The sequence below is a fragment of the Artibeus jamaicensis genome, unplaced genomic scaffold (assembly GCF_021234435.1).
Source record: "Artibeus jamaicensis isolate MK-2021 breed Jamaican fruit bat unplaced genomic scaffold, CSHL_Jam_final contig_60, whole genome shotgun sequence".
Classification (NCBI taxonomy): Eukaryota; Metazoa; Chordata; class Mammalia; order Chiroptera; family Phyllostomidae; genus Artibeus; species Artibeus jamaicensis.
In genome coordinates, this window is record NW_026521900.1 from 5,019,285 (window position 1) to 5,036,735 (window position 17,451).

The window sequence follows — 17,451 nt, forward strand, 5'->3', positions numbered from 1 at the left end:
CTTGTTCATGGATTGAAAGAATTAACATCATCAAAATGTCCATACTACCCAAAGCAATATACAGATTTAATGCAATAACTATTCAAGTACCAATGGCATATTTCACAGACATAGAACAGACACTTTGAAAATTTATATGGAACCGTAAATGACCCAGAATAGCAGCTGCTCTTTTGAGAAAGAAGAACAAAGTAGGAGGGATCACAATACCTGATATGAAACTGTATTACAAGGCCACTGTAATCAAAACAGCCTGGTACTGGCATAAAAACAGGCACATAGACCAATGGAACAGAACAGAGAGCCCAGAAATCAACCCAACTCTCTACAGTCAATTAATATTCGACAAAGGGGGCAGTAACATAAAATGGAGTAAAGATAGCCTCTTCAACAAATGGTATTGGGAGAACTGGACAGCTATGTGCAAAAGAATGAAACTTGAGTACCAACTTACACCATACACCAAAGTAAATTCAAGGTGGATAAAAGACTTAAATATAAACTGTGACACCATTAAAGTCCTAGAGGAGAACATTGGCAAGAAAATCTCAGATATTCCACACAGCAACATTTTTACCGATATATCCCCTAGAGCAAGGAATATAAAGGAAAGAATAAACAAATGGGATCTCATCAAAATAAAAAGCTTCTGCATGGCTAAAAAAAAACAGTATTAAATTAAAAGACAACCAACTGTATGGGAAAACATATTTGCCAATGATACATCAGCCAAAGTTTTGATCTCCAAAATATATAAATAACTCACATGAATCCAGTCTAGTAAGAAAAACAACCCATTTGAAAAATGGGCAAAGTACCTGAACAGACATTTCTCCAAGGAGGATATACAGAGGGCCCAGAGACATATGAAAAAATGCTCAACATTTCTTGCCATCATAGAAATGCAAATTGAAACCCCAGTGAGATACCACTTCACATTGGTGGGAATGGCCATCATAAACAACCATCATAAAGTAACAAACAATATGTGTTGTAGAAGTTGTGGAGAAAAGGGAACCCTATTGATCTGTTGGTGGGAATGAAGACTGGTGCAGCCACTGGGGAAAACATAGTGGAATTTCCTCAGAAAAGTAAAAATGGAACTGTCTTTTCACCTGGCAATTCCACTGCTAGGATTATACCCTAAGAACCCTGAAACACCAATCCAAAAGAACCTGTGTACCCCAATGTTCATAGGAGCACAATTCACAATAGCCAAGTGCTGGAAGCAACCTAAGTGCCCATCAGTAAATGAATGGATCAAAAAAACACGGTACCATACATTTATACAATGGAATAGTATGCAGCAGAAAGAAAGAAGGAGTTCCTTCCCTTTGTCACAGCATGGATGGAATGGGAGAGCATTATGCTAAGTAAAATAAGCCAGGCAGTGACAAATACCATATGATGTCCCCTTTAACTGCAAGCTAATCAACAAAACAAACAAGGAAATAAAATATAATCAGAGACATTGTAATTAAAAATACATACAGTAAATAAAGGGGAGAAGGGAGGAGATAATGGGTGGAAAAGGGTGAAGGGTTTGCAGGGACAACTATAAAGGACACATGGAAAAAAACCAAGGGTGAATGGAACAGGGGGAGGGAGGTGGGAATGACTGGGGTTGGGGGGAGAGGGGGGAAAGGCAGAAAACTGTACTTGAACAATAATAAAAATTGAAAGTATTAAAAAAAAACTTTGACAAAAAAGTAACCTTTTGCCTGGATTGTGACATCATTTTCCTAAGTTTCCATTTTCCTTCTTGTTTCTTTCTCTTCTAGTTCATCCCATACCTAAGTGCAAATTCTTCTCTAATATTTGTATTTTATCATGTTACCTACTCAAGAAACTACAGTGGTTACCTAGTGTTTTCCAAAAGAATTTGAGGAGGTATGTAAAATGTCTCCACCAAAGAATATTTTATCCCATCTAGACTGCCAAAGTACCAGTAATGTTACCATCAGACCTTCATTCCTTTTAGTTTAAGGCCCAGAATTTTGGAACATTTGTTTTTATTGTCTCCCAACCTCCACTGTTTTTTTTTTTATTGTTGCTCAAGTAGAGTTGTTTCCATTTTCCCCTCACCACTCCTCATCGCCCCACCCATCTCCACCTCATACCCTCAAACCTACCCCCTTTGGCTTAATCTTTATGCTTACTTAGTTTTAAAAACCACTGGATAATTCAGAGGCAAAGGGAAAACTCTTAAGGGGGCAGGTGGAGAGATTGCAAGACATTGTAACTCAAACCTCACCTTTCACAGTCTAGATATTATTGCCTTTCTGGCATTGATGTATATAAGCTTATTATTTTAGATGGAAACAAAAAAGTTTTAGTCATCCTTAAGTGTCTAGCTGGAGAGTGATTGGCAGTGATTAAACTGAAGAGGTTATATTTCATCCTTCAAATTTGTGATTAAAGGCATTCTTCGGCATAACTTTTCACCTGTGAAGTATTCCACAGCTCTTAAAACTTTTTTTACTAAGTGGAAATCCCAAATTTTTTGAATAATAGATATTGTTTTTAATATTTTATTTCTGTTGATTTCAAGAAACATGTTAAAAAACAATTGCAATTTTCATTTGATTCTTGTCATAGGATCACAGCAGGGTTTTATAATCTATTTAATATTACCTGTGAACTTAACACAACATAAGGCGATTATGAAGGTCTTAGATAAAGTGTGAACATGGTTTTTAAAATTTGAGTTTTTTGAAAGAAGACAGAAATTTCTCTCTTTAGTAAACAAATGTAAAGAGTGAGATAGTGTCACAAAGAGAGGGAATAGAGGCTAAGATAAAAACTCATGAAGATGAGTCTTAGGTATCTAATATATTGCTTGTCAATGGAAACTCACTTGAGATTTATTGCATGAGTGAATGAACTAATGAATGAAGCCACAGTATGTGCTTTATATTGGTAAATGATGGAGTTCTACCTTGTAAATGTACAAATGGGCACATCCTGTCTTATAGGAATACTCCCCTCAAAGTTTTTCCACTTTCAAACAAGTGTGCTGGGATAAAAAGTTTGTACAAGGGCAAATTGCAGAATTTTCTGAATGGCTGGCTGCCAAGGCTGGGACAGAGTCTGGGATAATTTGTCATTGGGCTCCTGCTTGCGCCCCCCTCTATCAACATGTTCCTCTCTATTCCACCCTTTACTCCACAACCTACTTCCCTTAATTTTCCAATTTTCTCAGCTTACTCATCTATATTGCCTCCCAGAATGTTACTCAACTAAGGATCTTTCCTTATTGCCCTATGAAGGGACCTTTCTGAAAATTTTACAGGACAGGAGAGGAACGGAAGCTATAATCATGAAACAAATCTCTAATCTGGAAAAAATAAATCCAATGCCTGGCAAAAACTGACAGACTCCTGCTCATTAACAGCGGTGGCAGTGCTGTGGATTTGCTTGCTAGTTGTTTCACTTGCTGATGGAATTGTTTTAATTTTTCAGGCTATGGCAGACCTAAAGAAACTTACACTAATATGCAAGACACAGGACCCAATGAGTGTTTTTCTAAATGTGTGTGACTTGACAGTACTCCTGACTTGATGCAATCATAAGTGTAAAATTCTGGAGGTTTCAATTAAATTATTGTGATGCACAGCTTAGTTTTTTCATTTCAAACCCTATCTTCTATTGAAAGAATTTTAGGGTATTGCTTTATAAAGTGAAATGAATAAAACATTTGTCTTTCCTGTCAGGTGAAAACATTTGATTGATACTGTTTTCTAGACCACTGTTCAAAATATTTAATTTAGTTAATATCCATAAGAGTTTATGGCATTTCAAATTTTAATTTTTATCAGTCTATATTACATATAGATAAGTTATTAATAATCTATATTCCTGTTCTCAAGGTTGAAGTCAGGGCTAATAAATGGCAAGTGGCCATTTTTATTTTATGCAAACATGTTTTTCTTCACCATCAGGTGTTCTTTTTTAGGGTTTCTGGAATTCCTTTATCTTCATTGTCCAAGTTTAAATTAGTTACTCCTTCTTCCATATACTGTTTTTGTGAAATTAAAAAAGAGATTATAATGATTCAATAATATGCAAAATAACAATTTTCAAGGTACTATATTTCAACATTTCCCTTATTTGTTTTCATTTATTATACCCCTCCTTTCAGCTCCCATAGACTCTTCCTTTTCTTTCATTTAAAAAAGCAGAGCAATACCATATGATCTCACCTTTAACAGGAAGCTAAACAACAAAACAAACAAGCAAACAGAATAAAAACAAAAACACTGAAATAGAGAACAAGTGGGCAGTGACCAGAGGGGAGAGGGAAGGGAATTTAAGGGGAAAAATGGGGAGGGATTTTGAGGAACAAGTATGAAAGACACAGGGATGAGGACTGGGGGGGGGAATGGGAGGGTGGTGGGGAGACAGGGCAGGGGGGGCTGGGATGGGCGAAATAAACAAAAAACTGTACTTGAAAAATAACTAAATAAAATAAAAAACAAAAACAAAAACAAAAGCAGAGCAAAAAATAGTATGTATTTTCTCATAGTAATTTTCACTGAATGCCAACCCTGTCCTCATATTTTTTAAAAAGTGTTTGCTTGTTTGATGTTTTTATTAAATGGTTACATGACTCCTCTCCAAATATTGCTAAAAAGTTTTGAGGCCACTGACTTCATTGCTCTTTTTATCTCTTCTCAAAACACTTAGCCCCTGGATTGAGCGCGGGCCTGCGAACCAGACAATTGCAGTTCGATTCCCAGTCAGGGCACATACCCGGGTTGCAGGCAGGTTCCCTGCAGGCCAGTTCCCAGCAGGGGACGCACGAAAGGCAACCATACATTGATGTTTCTCTCCCTCTCTCCTTCCCTTCCCCTCTAGAGATAAATAAATAAAATCTTTAAAAAAAAACAAAAAACCACTTAGCCCTGGCTGGTGTAGCTCAGTGGATTGAGTGCGGGCCTGCGAAACAGTATCGAGGTTTGATTCCCAATCAGGGCACATGCCTGGGTTGCAGGCCAGTTCCCAGCAGGGGATGCATGAAAGGCAACCATACATTGATATTTCTCTCCCTCTATTTCTCTTCCCCTCTGAAGATAAATGAAATCTTAAAAAAAAAAAACACTTAGAAGATGGACTGAAGGCCAAGTAAACAAACTGATAAACAAATGGTAATAAGCTCTACAAGATTTTAAAAAACAAAACCTGTTGAACATTAGATATGCCTTGGTGTAGCCGAAGTGCCTTACTTTCAAAACTTTTTGGAAATAACTACACAGTCTAGTCTTTGAAGAAAATATTATGTTTGACCTTTAAATATAGGTACTGCCCACATTGATGACTTTTTTCTTAAAAATATAAAAAATTACGACAAGTTTTAAGTTTGTTGCAGAAGAAGGCTGTGAAAAATTCTGCTAAAGTAATACCAGCAAAAAATGACTATTTCTTTCATTTCATAAACAGCAAGTTCCCTTTAAATTCTTATTACTTGTTTCTTAACAAAAGACTTTTGGATCCATTCATTCAATCAAGAAATCATTATTGGAAGGTTCATAGAGCTTCAGAAGGAAGTACACAATCCTTGCTTTAATTTGTTCTCAAAGGCACTTTCACTAGAAAAATATAAGCAAATTTTATATTAGTATAACTAGATAGTATAGTAAATTTAATTTTAAATAAAAATTTAGAGAAAAGTGATAATGTTTCAATAACCTATTCTTATCATCTGTGTTCACAGTGAACTGAATGCTTATCCCTCTTATTGCATACCAGAAAACAAGGTATTTTTTATTAAAAGGAGACCATTTGCTAACATGTGGATTTGTATGAGATTTTAAACATTGTTGAATGTGTAAAGTGTGGGGATGAATATCATGTGAGAAAGAAATTAAACTGAGGTATTTTGTATTGAAGTACAAAATACAGGAATTAAGTAACTGATTAAGCCCAGGGTGAAACCTAATTTAAGATTCCATTATTGTGTCTGTCTTTGAGGGAGGAAAAAATCCCATTACATAAATTTTATCATAAATGCTGGTGCAAATAAGTTTTCAGTTGAGGTCATGAACTGAATTTAAAATAGCACAAAGTATTTTATTATAATTTTTTGATATTTTATTACTTTATGTGGCAATTTGTCCAGACATCACACAAATAAAAGGGGAAGCATCAGTGTTACTTTGCTGTGGAAGCAACCCTTTCCTGTGACTTTAAAACATTTTCTAGATTAATCTATTAGTATGCTTCTCCCAATAACTTTGCAATGATTTTTAATGTCTTTGGGTGGCTTCTTGTGCATTTGTGATGCAATTTCATGTGTAAGGATATAACACTTCTTCCCAATTAACTTTTGAAGTGATGAGGACTTACAGTTAATGGTAACATAATAATTCATAGACCACCCTGCAATTCATCATAAGATATTATTACATAGATCTGTCTAATCTAGTTGTGTATTCTCAGGCAGATCTTGATAGCTGTTTGCATTTTTTAAATAGGCACTGCACTGCTGGTGTGTGTGTGAGGGGTCATGTCAGGGAGACATGGCAGAGTGGTAAGAAAAATATGATTCAGAAGCTCTGTGGTCTCATTCAAATGGATTTTCAGGCCTTTACTGTAGGTTTTAGGGTATGAAGTCTCATCTAACCATCTAGCCTACCAGTGGAAATATCAGAAATATTTACTATTCTTCCTCTGGATTAACTCAGCAGAAACTATGTGCTAATCATGTCTCTTCCCTGGTCAAAGTCTAAACTTAGGGCTCCTGGGCTACATTTCCTATTCATCAACACAAGGGGGATCAGGGACAGATCTCTCATAGCAATGTATTCTTGCACACAGTAGTTTGCTTTAAAAGATTTTGTAAAAATAATAAAAAGAAATTCAAAGTTTCTTGCACAAAAGGAGACTGAACTACCTTTCTGTGTGAGGTGTATGCCTCAGGGAACCAAACTGACAGGTCAAGCTTTTCTATAGAACTGGGTTATTGCTGAAGCCATGTGTGAGGAATGCTTCTTGTCATCACTCAGCACAAAATAGTGTGCTTTGTATTAAGTAAGAACTCAAGAGTATGTAGGCTGGGACTCACTGTCACCCAGGTCTGAATGGGACATTTACAGGGACTCTGCCACTGTTTGTCACTCCTTGGGATGTTCAGAAAGAAGAAAAAAACATCCAGAGACCCAAGATGGCAGAAAAGTAAGTGAAAGCTACACTAACTTTCTCCCAGGACCAAATTGGAATTACAACTAAATTATAGAAAAACCATCCTGAATAACCAACTGAACACTAGCTAGAGAGAAGCCTTATAACCATGGGCAACATAAAGAAACCACTTCACTAGAACAAGACTGAAAGGGAGGGCAGAAGGTGTATGAAAAGGCTGTGTGTGCTCCCATTGGTGGTAGCTGAAGTTCTCGAGGAATACTTCAGTGGCCCAGGGGGTCCCCCTCATAAGTATGGGGTCTAAACCCCAAGATGGGTTCTCCAGCATACAGTGCTAGAAGTGGGAAAGGAGCCCAGAAAACAGTCAGCTGTGAAAAGCAGTGAAGTTTCTGTATGCCAGGAAGAGAAGGCTAGAGACACACAGAGCCTCGTAAAAGGCCAAGGCACAAAATTCTGTTTGCATCCACTTACCCTGGGTTCCAGAAGAGGGAGGGCAGAGTGGAGTAAAGATGCTTGAGCAGAGTCTGGGTTTGGTGGCTCTGGGGAGAGAACTGAAGGAACAGCTTCCAGGCTTCCTGTGCTGAGTCATCTCCCACACTGCAGGAGCCATCTTGCTCAGGTAGAACACTCCCTTCTAAGTGGCATCAGCCTCAGGGGAAGCAATAGCCCTGACAACAGGAATTACTCTTTTCCAACATGTGGTCCTTAAGCCCTGCAGTTGACGAGTACAGCTGGAGTACTTTCACCCTTTAACCCTACAGAAAGCCGGCAGGCAGAGGACCATTGCTGGGAGCTCTGAGGCTTCAACTAACTTGCTCCCAGAACTGATGCAGGTAAAAGCCACCTTGGTGCACAGCCTGGCTCTTTCTGCACACGCATAGGCCAAAGAGAGGGAGCCACACACTGTGGATTGCTGATAACTTGCTATCAAACAGGTTGCCCAAGGCCAGTCACAGGCAGGGTTTGACTTAGGCATGCACCAGAGTCTTGCAAATCTACCTAATACATAGAAACAAATGCAAAGAAGGAGCCAAAATGGGAAGACAAAGAAACAGACCCCAAATGAAAGAACAAGAGCATTTTCTAGAAGAAGAACTAGATAAAATGGAGGCAAGCAATTTATCAGATAGAGAGTGTAGAGTAATGATTATAAGGATACTCAACAGCATTAAAAAAGATGTGGAAACCATTAAAATAGTCTGAAATAAAGAATGCAATATCTGGAATAAATAATACACTGGAAGGAATATACAGTAGGTTGGATGAAGCAGAAGATTGAATCAGTGATTTGGAAGACAAGGTAGGAAAAACACCCAGGCACAGCAGAAAGAAAGATAAAGGAAAGGAAAGAGAGGAAGTAAGAAAGGAAGGAAGGAAGGAAGAAGATAGAAAAAGGAAGACAGAATTTAAAAAATGAGGAGGAACTGACTAAAACATCCAACCAAGATGGAGGCATGGGTAACATGTGCATTGCTTCCCTGCACAACCAAAAGAAGAATGACAACAAATTTAAAAACAAATAACAAGCAGAACTGCCAGAAAATCAAACTGTATGGAAGTCTATCAACCAAAGAGTTAAAGAATAAACATTCATTCAGACTCTTAGTAGGGGTGGAGATGGGAAGCTGGGGTGGAGAGAGGACTTGTGGCAATGTGATGGACCAGGCAGGCAAGGTGGCTGGTGGGTGGTCCCCCATTCATGTGCAGATAAGCAAGGACAAACAACTGGGGAGTGACACAGACTGCACAGCCCAGGGTTCCAAAGTGGGAAACTAAAGCCTAAAAACTTCTCGCTGTATAAACATGTATGGGTTGTGATGGTAGGAGAAACTCCCAGCCTCAGAAATTGGCTCCTAGAGTGTAAAGAAACCCACCCACCCAGGAATCAGCACCAGAAGGGCCCAATTTGCTTCTGGGTAGCAGGGGAATTGACTGAAAGCAGGGAGAGAGCTGAACAAGCAACATTGTTCCTTCTCTGCTGTCTCCCCCACATACAGTGAGTGACACATCACAACAAAGTGGGTTTCCTGCCCCGAGGAATACCTAAGGCTGTGCCTCTTACAGCATAATAGGTGTGCTGAGACAAATAAATATGGCCCAAATAAAAGAACAGATAAAAGCTCCTAAAGGAACTAAGTGAAAAGGAGATAGACAAGCTACCAGATGAAGAGTTCAAAACACTGGTAATCAGGATGCTCACAGAGATGACTGAGTATGGCCACAAAATAGAGGAAGAAATAGAGACTATGCAAAATAAAATAAAGAAAAATACACAGGGAACTAACGGTGAAGGGAAGAAAACTGGAACTCAAATCAATGATTTGAGAAGGAAGAAATAAACATACAATTTGAACAGAACAAAGAAATAAGGACTCAGAAAAATGAGGAGAGGCTTAGGAACCTCTGAGACAACTTTAAGCATTCCAACATCTGAATTATGAGGGTGCCAGAAAAAGAAGAGAAATAGCAAGAAATTGAAAATTTATTTGAAAAAATAAGGAAGGAAAACTTCCCCAAAATGGTGAATGAAATAGACTTCCAGGAAGCCCAGAAAGCTCAGAGAGTCCCAAAGAAATTGGACCCAAGGAGGAACACACCAAGACACAGCATAATTAAAGCAACCAAGATTACACTGGATGGTGTGGGTTAATGGATTGAGTGCCAGCCCATCAATCAAAGGGTCATCAGTTTGATTCTCATTTTAGGGCATATCTCTGGGTTTCAGGCCAGGTTCCCAGTTGGGGCACGTGACAGGCAACCAGACATTGATGTTTCTTTCCCTCTCTCCCTGCTTTCCTCTCTCTAAAAATGAATAAATAAAATACTTTTAAAAATCACACAAGATTAAAGACAAGGGGAGAATCTTAAAAGACAAGAGAAAAGGAGAGAGTTACCTACAAAGGAGTTCCCATAAGGCTATTAGCTGATTTCTCAAAAGAAACCTTACAGACAAGCAGGGGCTGGAAAGAAGTGTTCGAAATAATGAAAGGCAAAGAACCTACATCCAAAGTGACTCTATCCAGCAAAGCTATCATTTAGAATGCAAGGGCAGATAAAGTGCTTCCCAGATAAGTTCAAGTTAAAGGAATTCATCATCACCAAGTACTTATTATATGAAATGTTAAAGGGACTTTTCTAGGAAAAAGAAGAAGTTCAAAAACTATGAACAGTAAAATGACAACAAACTAATCACTATCAACAACTGAACCTAAAAAACCAAAAAGTAAGCAAACAACTAGAACAGGAACAAAATCACAGAAATGGAGATCACATGGAGGGTTATCAGTAGGGAGTGGGAGGGGAAAATGGGGGACAAGGTACAGGGAATAAGAAGCATAATTGGTAGGTACAAAATAGATGGGGGGTAAGAATAGTATAGAAAATAGAGAAACCAAAGAACTTATACGTACGACCCACGTACATGAACTAAGGGGTGTGGATGCTGCAGGGAGGGATGGTGCAGGGCAGAGGGGGACAAAGGGGAAAAAAACTGGGACGACTGTAACAGCATAATAAAAAAATACCTAAAAACTGAAAAAAAATAAAGAAAATGATGAAAGCCTAGGAAACATATTGGAAAACATGAACGGTAACATTTATATCATGGGGATACCAGAAGGATAAGAGAGGGAACAAGGTATTGAGAATCTATCTGAAGAAATAATGATAAAAAGCTTCCCTAATTTGGTGAAAGAGAAAGGCACACAAGTCCAGGAAGGTCAGAGAGTCCCAACAGGGTAGACACAAGGAGGCCTATACCAAGACGCATCATAAGTAAAATGTCAAGACTTTAAGACAAGGAGAGAATCCTAAAAGCCACAAATGATACCAGGTAGTTACATACAAGGGAGAACTAATTAGACTGTCATCTGATTTCTCAATAGAAACATTTTGGGCCAAAAGGGAGTGGCATGAAATATTCAAGGTGATAAAAAGTAAGGACCTACAACTAAGGCTACTTACCCAGCAAGGCTAACATTTAAAATTGAAGGAGAAATAAGGAGCTTCCTAGACGAGAAAAAGCCAAAGAAGTTTGTTAACTCCAAGCCAGTACTGCAACAAATGTTAAAGGGCTTGCTTTAAGAAGTGGGAGAAGGAGAGTAAGAGAAATAGAAAGGAAAAAAAGAGAGAGAAATAGTCTACCAGTAAATTACACTAAATATGTACCTATCAGTAATCACCTTAAATATAAATGCCTTATATATTCCAACCCCCCCAAAATAGAATAGCTGAATGGATAATAAATAAAACCCATGTACATACTGCCTCCAAGTGACCCACCTCAAATCGAAAGATACACACAGCCTAAAAGTTAGGGATGGAAAAATATATGTCATGCAAATGTAAAGGGAAAAAAAGCTGGGGTAGCAATACTTATATCTGATAAAATAGACTTTAAAACCAAGGCTATAGTGAGAGAAAAATAAGGACACTACATACTGATAAAAGGAACAATTCAACAAGAGGATATAAACTTCATAAATATTTAGGTGCCCAACATAGAGCACCTAAATATATGAAGCAAATCTTGATGGATATAAAGGGAGAGAGTGACAGAAATACAGTCATAGTGGGGGATTTTAACACCTCATTGACTCAATGGATAGATCTTCCAGGCAGAAAATCAATAAGGAGAGAATGTCCTTAAATGATATGTGTAATCAAATGGATTTAATTAATATCTTCAGAGCATTTTACCTAAAAGAAGCAGAATATATATATATATATATATATATATATATATATATATATATATATATACATTTCAAGTATACAAGGAACATTTTCTAGGACAGACCACATGTTTGGAAACAAAACAAGTCTCAATAAGTTTAAGAAGATTTAAATCATATCAAGCACCTTCTCTGTCCATAATGTGATAAAACTAGAAATCAATCACAAGAAAGACACTGGAAAATACACAAACATATGGTACATAAATAATATGTCATTGGAGAGGGAAGGGAATTTAAGGGGAAAAATGGGGAGGGATTTTGAGGAACAAGTATGAAAGACACAGGGATGAGGACTGGGGGGGGAGGTGGGGAGATGGGGCAGGGGGCTGGGATGGGAGAAACAGACAAAAAACTGTACTTGAAAAATAACTAAATAAAATTTAAAAAGAATGAATGGGTCATCAATGATTTCAAGGAAGAAATTAAAACATACCTTGAAAGAAATGAAAATGAGAATAAAACAATCCAAAATCTGTGGGGCACAGGGAAAGCAGTCCTAAGTGGGAAATTCATAGCATTACAAGCCTATATCAAAAAACAAGAAAAAACTAAAATAAACAATTTAATTTTACACTAAGAGAAACTTGGAAAAGAACAACAAACAAAGCCCAAAGTGAGCAGAAAGAAGAAAATAATAATGATCAGAGCAGAAATAAAAGAAATAGAGTCTGAATAAATGATTCAAAAGATTGATGAGTCAAAGAGTAGGCTCTTTGAAAAGATAAACAAGATTGACAAAACTTTAACCAGACTTATGAAGAAAAAAAGATAGAGTAACAATATAAATAAAATCAGAAATGAAAGAGCAGATATAACAACTGAAATGACCCCCCCCAAAGGATTCTAAGAAAATATTATGAACAACTATATGCTAACAAACTAGACAACCTGGATGAACTGGATAAATTATTAGAAATGTACAATCTTTGAAAAATAAATCAGGAAGAATCAGAGGATCTTAACAGACAGATTACACCTAAGGAAATTGAAGCAGTAATAAAAAAAATTCCCGATAAACAAAAGCCTTGTTCTGGATGGCATCACAGGTGAATTTTACCAAACATGGTTCTTTTTCTAGTAGAAAAAGAACTAATATCTCTCCTACTCAAAAAACTTAAGAGGAGGGAAAGCTCCCACATTCATTTTACATGGCCAGCATTATCCTAATTCCAAAACCAGATAAAGGCACTGCAAAAAAGGAAAATTATAGGCCAATACCCCTGGTGAACCCAGATATTAAAATCCCCAACAAAATATTAACAAACTGAACATAGGAATATATAAAAAAGATCATACACCATGACCACATGGAATTTATTCTGGGAATGCAAGTTTGGTACAACATTTGCAAGTTAATAAGTGAGATTCACCACATAAACAAAGTAAATGATAGAAACCATGTGATCATATCAATAGATGCAGAAAAATTATTTGATGGAGTCTATAGGATTTTCTATGTACACTGTCATGTCATCTGCAGACAATTACAGTTATGCTTCCTCCTTTCCAATTTGGATGTCTTTTATTTCTTTTTCTTGTCTGATTGATGTGGCTAGACCTACAATACTGAGTTGAATAGAAGTGGTGAAAGTGGACATCCTTCTCTTGTTCCTGATCTTAATGGGCAGATCTGAGAGCATTGTGCTAAGTGAAATAAGCCAAGTGGTGAAAGACAATTACCATATGATCTTACCTATAAATGGAAACTAATCAGCAAAACAAACAAGCAAGCAAAATATAACCAGAGACATTGAAATTAAGAACAAAATGACAGTAACCAGAGAGGAAGTGGGAGGGAATAATGGGGGAAAGAGGAGGAAGGGTTTTCAGGAACATGTATAAAGGACACATGGACAAAGCCAAAGAGGGTTAGGATTGAGGGTGGGAGGTGTGATGGCTGGGGTGGGGGGATTGGAGGGGGAAAATGAAGACAACTATACTTGAACAACAATAAAAAATTTAAAAAATAAAATAGCAAAAAAACAGAAATAATTTTTATTTAAAAAGCATATGAGGTGTAGCAAAGTAGTATTCAGATAAAATGTGAGGTATTAAATGCTCTCATTATTTTAAAAAGAAAAATAAATATTAAACTGACAAAAAAAGAAAAGAAAAAGCATTTGATAAAATACAGCATCCACTTATGATAAAAACTCTCAGCAAAGTGGGAATAGCATGAATATACCTAAACATAATAAAGGCCATATATGACAAGCCCACTGCCAGCATCATACTCAATGGTTATAAATTACAATTGTTCCCCTTAAGATTGGGAATAATACAGGATGTCTGCTGTCACCTCTCTCTTTCAACATAGTACTGGAAGTCCTAGCCACAGCAATCAGACAAGAAGAAAAAAATAAAAGGAATCCAAATTGTAAAAGGAGAAGGAAAACCATCCTTATTTGCAGATGACATGATACTGTACATAGAAAACCCCAAAGATTCCACCAAGAAACTACTAGAACTGTTCAATGAATTCCGCAAATTAGCAGGATTAAAAATTAATATCCAGAAATTAGTTGCATTTTTATATGTCAATAACTAACAGAAAGGAAAAATTTTAAAAAGTCCCATTTACAATGGCTTCAAAAATAATAAAATATCTAGAGGAGAGGCAAGATGGTGACGGAGTAGGACAGAGTGGATTCCATTTCCTTGAACACATGAGAGAGGATACTGGCCAATCTGCAGAGGAGCAGTCAGGCAACCAGCAGTTCCCCAGCATATATGAACATAAGGGACCAGAAATCATGATGGTCATGGAGGATCCGGACAGTAGGGAGACAGTGGCAGTACAGTGGAGTCTCAGGGACTGGAGCAAAGACAGGAGCAGCAGGGACTTTTGCCAGTGCACAGTCTGGGGACCAGTGTCCAGCGCTCAGTGCTCAGGACCAGCTCCTGGTGCATCTCCCTTGGACTCTTTGGGAGCCCTGGGCCTGCCAAAGCGTCCTTGGGAGAAAGCTGGGTTATCAGCTCCCTCCCTCCCCGGCCAAGCAAGGTGGGTGCCAGGAGAGACCTGTTTGCTAGAGACTGCAGAGAGGGAGGGTGCTGAGGACAAAGGGCCGAGATCAACTGCGTACTCTGTGGAGATCAATTGCATACTCTGTGGTCACCAGCCCAGGAGAACTGAGAGGCACGGTGTCGGGTGCTGACTCTGACAGTCACAGCCACCCGGTCTGCTCCCCACCCAGCCTGGAAGTGAACTCGAGGTTGGGTGGAGGGCCTGGAGTTTCCCCCACAGAAATGGGATGGGTCTGTGCCCAAACCTGCAGGAAACATGCAGCCTGGCAGGCTTGCATGCTCCTCGACCCAGCCCAAAGTGGTGTAACCCCTGGGAAAAGAGTGCTGTGAGGAAGTCCTAGTTCCCCTTCATAGGGCACTGGAGAGAGGCACCAGTTTGGCTCTTGGAAGAGCGCTCTTAGAAAGTCCACACTAATCTCCCCTCAACCTGCTGCAGCCAGGAAAACCAGTTAGACCAGTTTTGAAAGCAACAAGAGATTTTTTTTAAGTAATTGTTTATCTTTTTAATTTTATTATTGTTTTATCTTTCAATACTTTTTCCTCTTTTCTTCTTTTCTGTTTTATTCCTTCTTCCTTTCTTTCCAAACTTACTGCTTTTTCCTCCCTTCTCCTCCCTTTTTTTTCCTTTACCCACAAGAGACACACAAAAACTTGGAACTGAGAAAAGACCAGAGATGGACCCAAAGAAGAGGCTTCCCAACAGTAGAATCAGAGAAACAAATTTCACTTTGGTATAGCAGAGAAGCCATAATTTGCTGAATATTTTTATTTTTATTATTTTTTCCATTATTCTTACTATATATATATATATATATATATATATATATATATATATATATACCAGAATATTTATTGCAAGACACTGTCTTACACACTTGTGAGAACTGGCAAGGCAAGCATGAAATCTGGAGGGCAGACGATCAGATAGGCAGGTTGGAGCTCTCAGCATGAGATGGAACTGCTATGAGTGGAAATTCTTTCTTAGGTTAGGCTCAGTTCTGTTCTAAGGGTCTTAAAAAAGATTCAGTCAGGTCTATCCAAATTATCTAAAATAATCTGTACATAAAGCCAACTGGTTAATGGCTTTAATCACATCTATAAAATATTTTCACAGCTACATTTAGGTTAGTAGGTTTTTTTTTTAAACTGGGGATTATAGCCTAAGCAAGTTAACTAATAATACTAACACTTAAAATTGCCAAGTTAATCTTGACAACAAATATTATTACTCCATATTTTCATATGTGGAAATGTTCATTGCCAACATTAGTTAAAATAGTTTACATTGACAAAGACTAAAACTACGGCTTTTTTTTTTGCTATCTTTTGCCTGTCTGTTCTAGGGGGTCATCTGCAATTTGTAATAATTGCATCAGAGTGCACAATTGCACTTTATTTTTTTATGTATGTATATATATTATTTCTTTTTTTAAATTTTATTTAGTTATTTTACAAGTATATTTTTGTGTGTATTTCTCCCATCCCAGCCCCCGCACCCCGTGCTCCCCATCTCCCTCCCATTTTCTCCCCTCCTAGTCCTCATCCCTGTGTCTTTCATACTTGTTCCTCAAAATTCCTCCCCTTTTCCCCCCTTAAATTCCCTTCACTCTCCCCTCTGGTCACTGCCCACTTGTTCTCTATTTCAGTGTCTTTGTCTTTATTCTGTTTGCATGTTTGTTTTGTTGTTTAGCTTCCTGTTAAAGGTGAGATCATATGGTATTTGTCTTTCACCACCTGGCCTAGTTCACTCAGCATAATGCTTTCCAGTTCCATCCATGTTGTTGCAAAGGGTAGTAGCTCCTTCTTTCTCTCTGCAGCATAGAATTCCATTGTGTATATGTACCACAATTTTTTTCTGTTTTAAACAAAGTTTTATTTTAGATCAAAATTTGTAATATATCCCTAATCATGTAGAGACTCTTTTGCCTACAGATTAAAAGTTTTTAGCAAATGTTTTGGTGTAAATTAAAAAATATATATAAAGCATATTTGTTTTCATTTTCTCTAATTTTTTTTGCTTTTCTTTAAATTTTATTTAGTTATTTTTCAAGTACAGTTTTTTGTCTATTTTTCCCATCCCAGCCTCCCCCGCCCCTTGCTCCCCACCTCCCTCCCATTTTCACCCCCCTTAGTTCTCATCCCTGTGTCCTTCCTATTTGTTCCTCCAAATCCCTCCCCCTTTTTCCCCTTAACTTCCCTTCCTTCTCCCTCTGGTCACTATCCCCTTGTTCTCTATTTCAGTGTCTTTGTTTTTTTGTTTTTTTTTTCTGCTTGCTTGTTTGTTTTGTTGTTTAGCTTCCTGTTAAAGGTGAGATCATATGGTATTTGTCTTTCAGCACCTGGCCTATTTCACTCAGCATAATGCTTTCCAGTTCCATCCATGTTGTTGCAAAGGGTAATAGCTCCTGCTTTCTCTCTGCTGCATAGAATTCCATTGTGTATATGTACCACAATTTTTTGATCCATTCATTTACTGATGGACACCTAGGTTGCTTCCAGCTCTTAGCTATTGTAAATTGTGCTGCTAGAAACATTGTGCTGCATAGGTTCT